The sequence below is a fragment of the Podarcis melisellensis genome (assembly GCF_964234715.1).
Source record: "Podarcis melisellensis genome assembly, chromosome: 5".
Taxonomy (NCBI): Eukaryota; Metazoa; Chordata; class Lepidosauria; order Squamata; family Lacertidae; genus Podarcis; species Podarcis melisellensis.
In genome coordinates this window covers 98,266,004-98,274,447 of record NC_138537.1, presented here as the reverse complement: position 1 = coordinate 98,274,447, position 8,444 = coordinate 98,266,004, and the positions used below count along the sequence as shown (strand labels likewise).

The following is an 8,444-nucleotide window of genomic DNA, read 5'->3' as shown; positions in this document are numbered from 1 at the left end:
CCTGGGGAGGTGCTCCCCTGGGGGGCAGGGGTGGTTGCAGGGTGGTTGGGTGAGGGTTTGCTTCTTTCCTGGTGGTGGGGTGGGTGGTTGGGTGGGGGCTGCCTTCTTCCCAGGGGGGCTTCTTACCTGGGGGGGGGCAGGGATGGGTGCAGGTGGGTTGGGTGGGGCTGGCTTCTTTCCTGGGGGGCAGGGGTGGGTGGAGGTTGGGGGCTGGAAGGATCCCTGGGGGGTGCATGGTGGGCGGGTGGGGGCTGGCTGCTTCCCAGGGGTGCGCAGGGGTGTTTGGTTGGGGGCTGGCTTCTTCCCGGGGGGGGGCAGGGGTTGGTGGAGGTTGGGGGCTGGAAGGATCCCTGGAGGGTGGGGGGGGGTGCATGGTGGGTGGGTGGGGGCTGGCTGCTTCCTCTGAATTCTCAGAGGAGGCTATAGGCACTCATAACTAACCACTGGTCTCTAAATGCTCCATTGTAATTGTAGCAGCCTTTTGCTTGGCTAAAGAGAAAATCTCTCTTGTGTTCTGCCTGCAACTCTTTGTACAAAGATTCTTTCAGGTCGCAGTGAGGGGGCCATTCAAGTACCGTGAGCCCATTGGAGAAAAGGTATGCTCTAAATGGAATAATACATTAAATACGCAAACCACGTATTCCAAAGAGCTTGTAATGAGCAATGTTGGTTATTCAATCCCTTTTTCAGAAGAGCTGTGAACTCAAAAGCCCATGCTGTCTGTCTCGGTGCTTCCAGCAGAAGGGACTTCTCTTGTCAGGACGCCGCTGCAGGGGAGGCCCTTTCCTGTGCCATCAGCACACAATAAGGTACACCTTTTGGTGGGACAGCCAGCCTTGTTTTGTTCCAGCTCTTTTTTTACAGACCTCACAGAGCTACCTGTGCCGGAAGCAGATCTGCTCCATTGACAAGTAAGAGGCAGGGTCAGAGCTCAGGATCCATCAAGTGAACATCTGCAGTGCAGGATTGAGAGACACCTGCGTCTTGACTGCACTGCTTTAGGTAACCGGCGGTTTTTGCTCCTGTGTCTGGAGGGGAGGGCTGCTGAAGACCCTAGTCTCTTCCAGGTGCATCTCAGGGACACAAGAAGTAGAATTTGGAAGCCTTCAGGAAACTTAACGGCAAGTGAACTTCACACTCCACAATTCAGTGATATTTTTCAGTCCATTCCTTTTGGGCTGGCTTCTTCATTTCCCCCGCTTGATCTCTTCACAGTTCTGTCCCAGAGCCCACCACACGCAGGTGAAGCCAGCTCTTCCTGCAGAAGTCAGGTCAGTAAGAACAGCTGTGTTCCAAAAACATTTCTCTGGAATTGGCGGGAAAGGGCCAGGGACAAACTAATGTGTCCAGATTGCTTTTCACAGACCGGCAGAAGGAACTTCCAGGCCCATGAATTCACACTTCAGAGGGACAAACAAAAAGGTGAGCATAAAGGCAGAGTTTGAAGACTGGAACCAGTCTCTCTGTTGTGTCCTGCAAATGAATGGCAGTCAACATGATACTCCTTGATTGTGTTCTGTCTGCAACTTCATAACACTTAAGGGTCCCCCCCCCCCCCCGAGAGAATATTCTGTATACAGAGTGTTCTCTCAGGTTTTGCTTTTCATCTTGTTGCATTGCCAAAAAAGAGAGCAAAAGCACTGGTGGCTGGCACTCCTAGTTTCCAGGACGGGGTTCAAGTCCCTGCAGTGCCCTTGCTTACTTCCAATGTATAATGGTTCCTAAGGGGGTTCTCGTGCATAAGCAGGTGCCTATCTTCTGGGCTGGGTGCAAACACCTGGCTGGGCTGCCAAAGTGAACCTCCTCTGTCCGGACAGCCACTCACCCGTGGCTGCCTCAATCGTTGGCAGAATCCGTCAGTGGGCGTTTCTTAAACTTCTTCCAGCAAAGAAGCTCTTTGATGCCTAATCTCCTCCTACTCTCTCTGCGCGAAAGCCTTCTGCGCAGGGAGGGCGTGGGCAACGGAGGACCCCTACTCTCCCCACTGGTTCCAGGAAGGAGTCATGGGACCACCTCGCCACTTCCCCCACCTGCCCCCCTTCTCCACTGGTGCTACGCTGATTCTCTTCCCCAGAAGATGGGCTGCTTCTCCCGATCCCTGGACGCTCTCTGGAATCCCTCTGGCTTTCGAGCTCTCCCTCCAGTACTGATGGCAGTTCCCTGACACAATGCAACCTCTCTCTCTGTCTCTTTCTCTATCTCTCCCCCCAAAGACCTAAATCAAGCAATATGTTCCCTTGATGCATTGTCACTGGATTACGTGGATGCTTCCCATCCTAGCACTCCCAGCCATAGGGAACAAACCGCTTACTACTACTACTACTTTTTAAAAAAGACTGTCTCTTAATTTTGCATTGTTTGTTTAGGAAGTAACCTAACTATACAAACAAATGATCCTATTTAGATTATGCAGAATGTGGAAAAGGCCGGGATGAAAGAAGAAATGGCATCACGTTCACTCATTAGCAGAAGGTCCTCGCCGTCCACCAAGTCAGTCCCTGCACACTGAGGTAATATTTTTCAGTCCATTCCTTTTGTTTTTTTTTTTAAATATTTTTATTAGTTTTTACACATATTAATGACAATACAAAACAGACACAAACATCAAAAACAGACAACAAAAATTGACTTCCCCATGCCTTCCCTTCGCCACATCCTTATTTTACCATTTTTTCGAGCAACTCATCAATCAGTCTTTAGTTAAGTCCCTTTTGAATTTCCTTAAAGTTTAAGATTTACAGCTGTGGTTCTTTGTTTCCTACCCCTTAACATCTTATCAGTCCACAATTTTACAGTAATTTTTTAGATATGTTTTAAATTTCCCCCAGTCCTCCTCCACTGTCTCTTTCCTCTGGTCACGGATTCTGCCGGTCATCTCTGCCAGTCCCATATATTCCATCACCTTCGATTGCCATTCTTCCAGAGTGGGTAATTCTTGCATCTTCCAATACTTTGCCAACAGGATTCTTGCTGCTGTAGTTGCATACATAAAGAATGTCTTATCCTTCTTTGATACCAATTGGCCGACCATGCCCAAGAGAAAAGCCTCCGGTTTCTTTACAAATGTCCACTTAAGGACTTTCTTAATTTCATTATAGATCATTTCCCAGTAGGCCTTAATCTTTGGGCAGGTCCACCAAAGATGGTAAAAGGTACCTTCAGCCTCATTACATTTCCAACATTTGTTATTGGGCAGATGGTAAATCTTTGCAAGTTTGACTGGGGTCATGTACCACCTATAGATCATTTTCATTATATTCTCTTTCAGGGCATTACATGCCGTAAACTTAACACCGGTGGTCCATAACTGTTCCCAGTCGTCAAACATAATGTCATGACCAATATCCTGTGCCCATTTAATCATAGCTGATTTCACTGTTTCATCCTGTGTATTCCATTTCAGCAGCAAATTATACATTTTAGATAAGTTTTTAGTATTGGATTCTAACAATTCTGTTTCTAACTTTGACCTCTCCTTCTGAAAACCAAGTTTCCTGTCCTGCTTAAACATCTCATTTATCTGACGGTAGTGTAACCAGTCTCGAACTTTATGCTTTAGCTTCTCAAAACTTTGTAGCTTCAGTCTTTCGCCATCATATTCTAAAATTTCACAATACTTAGGCCAATTAGAGTCCATGTTAATTTTTTTCACTGCTTTCGCTTCCATTGGTGACAACCACCTAGGGGTTTTACTTTCCAATAAATCCTTATATCTATTCCAAACATTGTACAATGCTTTCCTGACAATATGGTTCTTAAAACTTTTATACACCTTTACCTTGTCATACCACAGATATGCATGCCAACCAAAACTATTGTCATATCCTTCCAGATCAAGAATGTCTGTGTCTTCAAGAAGTAGCCATTGCTTCAACCAGCAAAAAGCTGCTGATTCATAATAAAGTCTTAAGTCTGGCAGGGCAAAGCCCCCTCTATCTTTTGCATCAGTTAAGATCTTAAATTTTATTCTGGGCTTTTTGCCCTGCCAGACAAATTTAGATATGTCTTTCTGCCACCTCTTGAAACAGTCCATTTTGTCTAGAATCTGCAACGTCTGAAATAAAAACAACATTCTTGGCAATACATTCATCTTGATAACAGCAATTCAGCCTAACAAGGAAAGTTTCAGCCTAGACCATATGTCTAAATCTTTTTTAACTTCTGTCCAGCATTTTTCATAGTTGTCTTTAAATAGATTCACATTTTTTGATGTCAGATTTACCCCCAGGTACTTAACCTTTTTTTCTATTTCCAACCCAGTTTCACTTTGAAACCTATCTTTCTCCTCTTTTGTTAGATTTTTTTCCAGCACCTTTGTTTTCTGTTTGTTCAATTTAAATCCTGCGACCTGGCCGAATATCTCCATTAATTCTAAAACTCTTTTGGTACTAGCTTCTGGCTGTTGCAAAGTTAGCACTAAATCATCTGCAAATGCCCTTAACTTATATTGTTTAGATCCGACCTGTATTCCTTTTACCAGCTGGTCCTTCCTAATCATGTTTAATAAAACCTCCAGGACCGATATAAACAGTAAAGGGGATATAGGGCATCCCTGTCGTGTACCTTTCTCTATTGATATTTCATCCATTACCACATTGTTCACAATTAATTTCGCTCTTTGTTCAGAATATATTGCACCTATACCGTTTTCAAACCCTTGGCCTACCCCCATCCCATGGAGATTCTTCTTCATAAATTTCCAAGAAATGTTGTCAAAGGCCTTCTCCGCGTCCACAAAGATCAGAACTGCCTTTCTATTGATGTCCACCTCTAGCATCTCCAAAATGTCTATAATGTTCCTCACGTTTTCTGACATATGTCTCCCTGGGAGAAAGCCTGTTTGGTTCTTATGAATCTCCTCCATCAAAACTCTCTTAAATCTTTTTGCTAAAACGTCTGCAAAAATTTTATAATCCATGTTCAAGAGTGATATAGGGCGGTAGTTTTTAACTTGATGTTTCTGAGTTTCTGTCTTCGGTATAAGTGAGATAAATGCGTCTTTCCACGATTCGGGAACCTTTTTCCCCTCTAATATCTGGTTACATACTTCCTTCAATGGCTGTGTTAGCCATTCTTTAAGATCTTTGTAGTATTTTGCAGTCAAACCATCTGGTCCTGGTGATTTCCCCAATTTCGTATTCTGGATGGCACCCTCTAATTTTTTCATTCAAAATCCTTTTATTTTGTTCTGAAATCTTTGATAGTCCATATTTTTTGACGAAATCTTCTATTTCTTGTTCATTAGTAGGCCCTTGTGCGTAAAGTTTTTTGAAGAAACTTTGAAAACAGTTGCTTATTTCATTTGGTTTGTTGATAATTTTCCCATCTATTTCCAGGGATGTCACCGTGTTTAACTTTTGCCTCTTTTTCAGTTGCCATGACAGCAGTTTCCCGCATTTATCTGCCGATTCAAATGTCCTTTGTCTCATTTGCTTTATCTTCCATTCTATTTCCTGATTCATCAATTCCATGTATTGCGTCTGATGGTACTTTATTTCTCTTAAAATCTCATGAGACTTCGGTTTGGATCTCAGTTTCTTTTCTCCTTCCTTTATCTGGTTCAAAATCTTTTCCTTCCTCTCATTTTGTTTCTTCCTTTTTATAGAATTTTGCTGAATTAGGAATCCACGCATCACGGCCTTGCTTGCGTCCCATACTATTCTTTTTTCCACCTCCGTTCTCAAATTTATCTCAAAGTAATCCTTCAATATTTTTTGGGCCTTTTGATAAATTTCTTCATCTCTAAATAGGGTGTCATTCATTCTCCATCTGAAGGTTCCAGCCGTTGTTAGTTTCATTTCCATCTTGACTGCATTATGGTCGGAGCAGGTTTTTGTGCAGATTTCTGTTTTTTTCACTCTTGGTGCCAGACTGCTAGAAATCCAAATATGGTCAATTCTAGTCCAGGTCATTTTTGCTTCCGAGAAAAAGGTTCCCTCTCTTTCCAGAGGGTTCCTAGTTCTCCAGATGTCGATCAAGTCCATGGTGTCAGTGAGTTCGAAAAAGGTCTTTGGTAGTCTCCCGTCCTTAGACATTACTTGTCTTTGTGCCTTGTCCATGTTTGTGGAGACAACTCCGTTGAAATCTCCCATCATTATAATTTTAAAGTCCATAAAGTCCATTAAGGTCTCATGCAACTTCTTGAAAAACTCTGCCTTCCCCTCATTGGGTGCATAAACTCCAACAATTAAGATCTTTTCTCCTTGAATTTGAATTTCTACTGCTAGGTATCTTCCTTCATCATCTTTGAAGATCATTTTTGGTTCCCATTTTTCCTTGGCATAAATCACCACCCCTCTTTTCTTGACTTTGTCTGAGGAAACAAATTCCAGTCCTAATCTCTTATTTATCAAAAGTTTCCTGTGTATCCTGGCAATATGGGTTTCTTGCAAGCAAATTATATCTAGCTGTTCTTTCTTTAGTATGTGAAAAACTTGATCTCTTTTTCGGGGAGGGTTTAGACCATTACAGTTCCAACTCAGAAGTTGCAGAGCCATTTTTGTTATTGGGTATTTTTCCCACCCACTGCTCCAAGTTCTTGTTCCTCGTCGGTCGGTGCTGGGTTCAATCCAAACGATAGGTTTGTAATATCCAGTGTTTCCCTCTCTACAGTTCCTTTCTGAAAGTCCTCAAAGTTTCTCTCCAAAAAGTGCTCTTTGTCTTGAATTGTTTTTATTTTGATTTTTTTCCCTTTGAAGTTGAAGGACAACCCTTGTGGGAATTCCCACCTGAATTGAATGTTGTTTTGTTTTAATAGGTCAACTAGGTCTTTAAATTGTGTTCTCACCTCCAAAAAGTATCTAGGAATATCTTTGAAGATCTGTATTTGGGAATTTTTGATAACCAATGCCCTCTGGAAATGTAGGTTCAATATTTTATCTCTTTCTTCCTTGGATCTGAGAGTTATTAAGCAATCCCTTGGCTTCTTACCTTGCTTTCTGCCAATCCGGAAGGCTGTAGTTATTGTAAAATCCTCTTCCTCTTCCCCCAACTCTTCACTCCAAAATTCTTGGAACTTGTCTGTAAGAAATTCCCCGAGCTTGTCCTCCTCCTCCTCAGGTACCAGTCTCAATTTCAAATTCTTGCCTTTCCTCTCCAATTCCATGAGGGCCAGGGCTTCATCATGCTCATGTACCTTCTTTGCAATAGGAACAAATTTCCCTTTGGTTTCCTCGGCCGTGGTCCTCGCGCTTTCGGCTATTTTCCTCGTCTCTGTACTTTCCTGAATTAGACGATTTATAGAATCTGTATTAGTCGATATTATTGTCGTGTTCAAATCCAATCTTGTTGTCAATTCAGTCAGTTTCTTGGAGTTCTCTGTAGTTTGCCTAGTAAGTGATTCTAAAGATTCATTTATCCTGAGTAGAGCCTGTGTCATAGAATCCATTGATACCGTTGTTGTTCTTTCCTGTGTTGCTGTTGCTCCTGTCAAGGAGCCTCTTTTCTTTTGAGCCTGAGCCTGTTTTGCTTTGGATCTTGTTGATATTTCATCCAGTGGGCCGCTCATATCTCAAGGTCGTTCCCACAGGAACAGTTGCAGTTGGAAAATCCCACTGTTTCTATCTCAATGCAGCAGTCTCTCTTTTAAGCCTCTAGAGGGAGTACATTGTATCCAGTACAAAAACAAAGAAACAGGGAAAGAAATAGCCATACAAAGTTCCAAAAGCGAAAGTCCAAGTAAAAACCCTACTTTGTTACGATTTAAAATGTTACAGTTTTTGTCCACTAAAGTCCCATTATTTTATATCAGATAAATCTTACTTTGTATCCTCAGTCAAGTTTGACAGCTCACTTCAGGCACTCACTGCTCCGGCAGCCTGGCCAGAGGTATCGGCAGTGGAAGGTTTCCCTTTCAAGACTCCTTTCTTAAGCAGATAAAATTAAGTCAAATTTCTCCCCCCCCCCTCTCCTGCTCGTTGGGGGGGGAGGTCCTCTTCCGATGTCAGGTTTAACAAAGTTAAAAAGCATAAAAACGTCCCCTTTAAGCACAGCTTACTCTTTTCGTTGCTCAGTCAATCATGCAGTTCCGGGGGGCAGACTTCCTTAATTTTTGCCTCTCCCGTTTTCAGCCAAATCTTCTTAAATTTTAAAGTCCCGTTCCCTTTATTTGCTGTTCTTACTCACGGGTGTTGTTTCCAATCGGTAGTTTCAGGAAGGAATCGGCGCTCTCCGTCAATGGCGACGCGGCTTCGCTCCGTGAGCTGGGTTGCGATCCTCAGCACCGCGCTCACACCCGATGCCGCTCCGGAGCCTTTAAAAAGGCTCTTTCGCGATACCGGGGGGCGCAAAGGTGCCCACCGAATCTCCTTGTTCACAGGCTTCAGCGCCTGTGATTTTAGGGGTCCCCCGCTCGCCGTAGCGGGTCAGACCCGAACTCGCGGAGCAGTCCTGCTTCGGAGCTCGAAGCAAGGACCGCCATTAACGCTGGCGCCGACCGGAAGCCC

General features: G+C 43.6%; 1 long non-coding RNA gene across 1 annotated transcript; it reads left to right on the top strand.

Annotated features, from left to right (window-relative positions):
* Positions 1–386: 386 nt before the first annotated feature.
* Positions 387–2,511, top strand: LOC309370982. Its single transcript, XR_014168774.1, has 3 exons — positions 387–1,271; positions 1,365–1,422; positions 2,405–2,511. It is a non-coding gene; the product is annotated as an uncharacterized lncRNA (long non-coding RNA).
* The last annotated feature ends 5,933 nt before the right edge of the window (positions 2,512–8,444 follow it).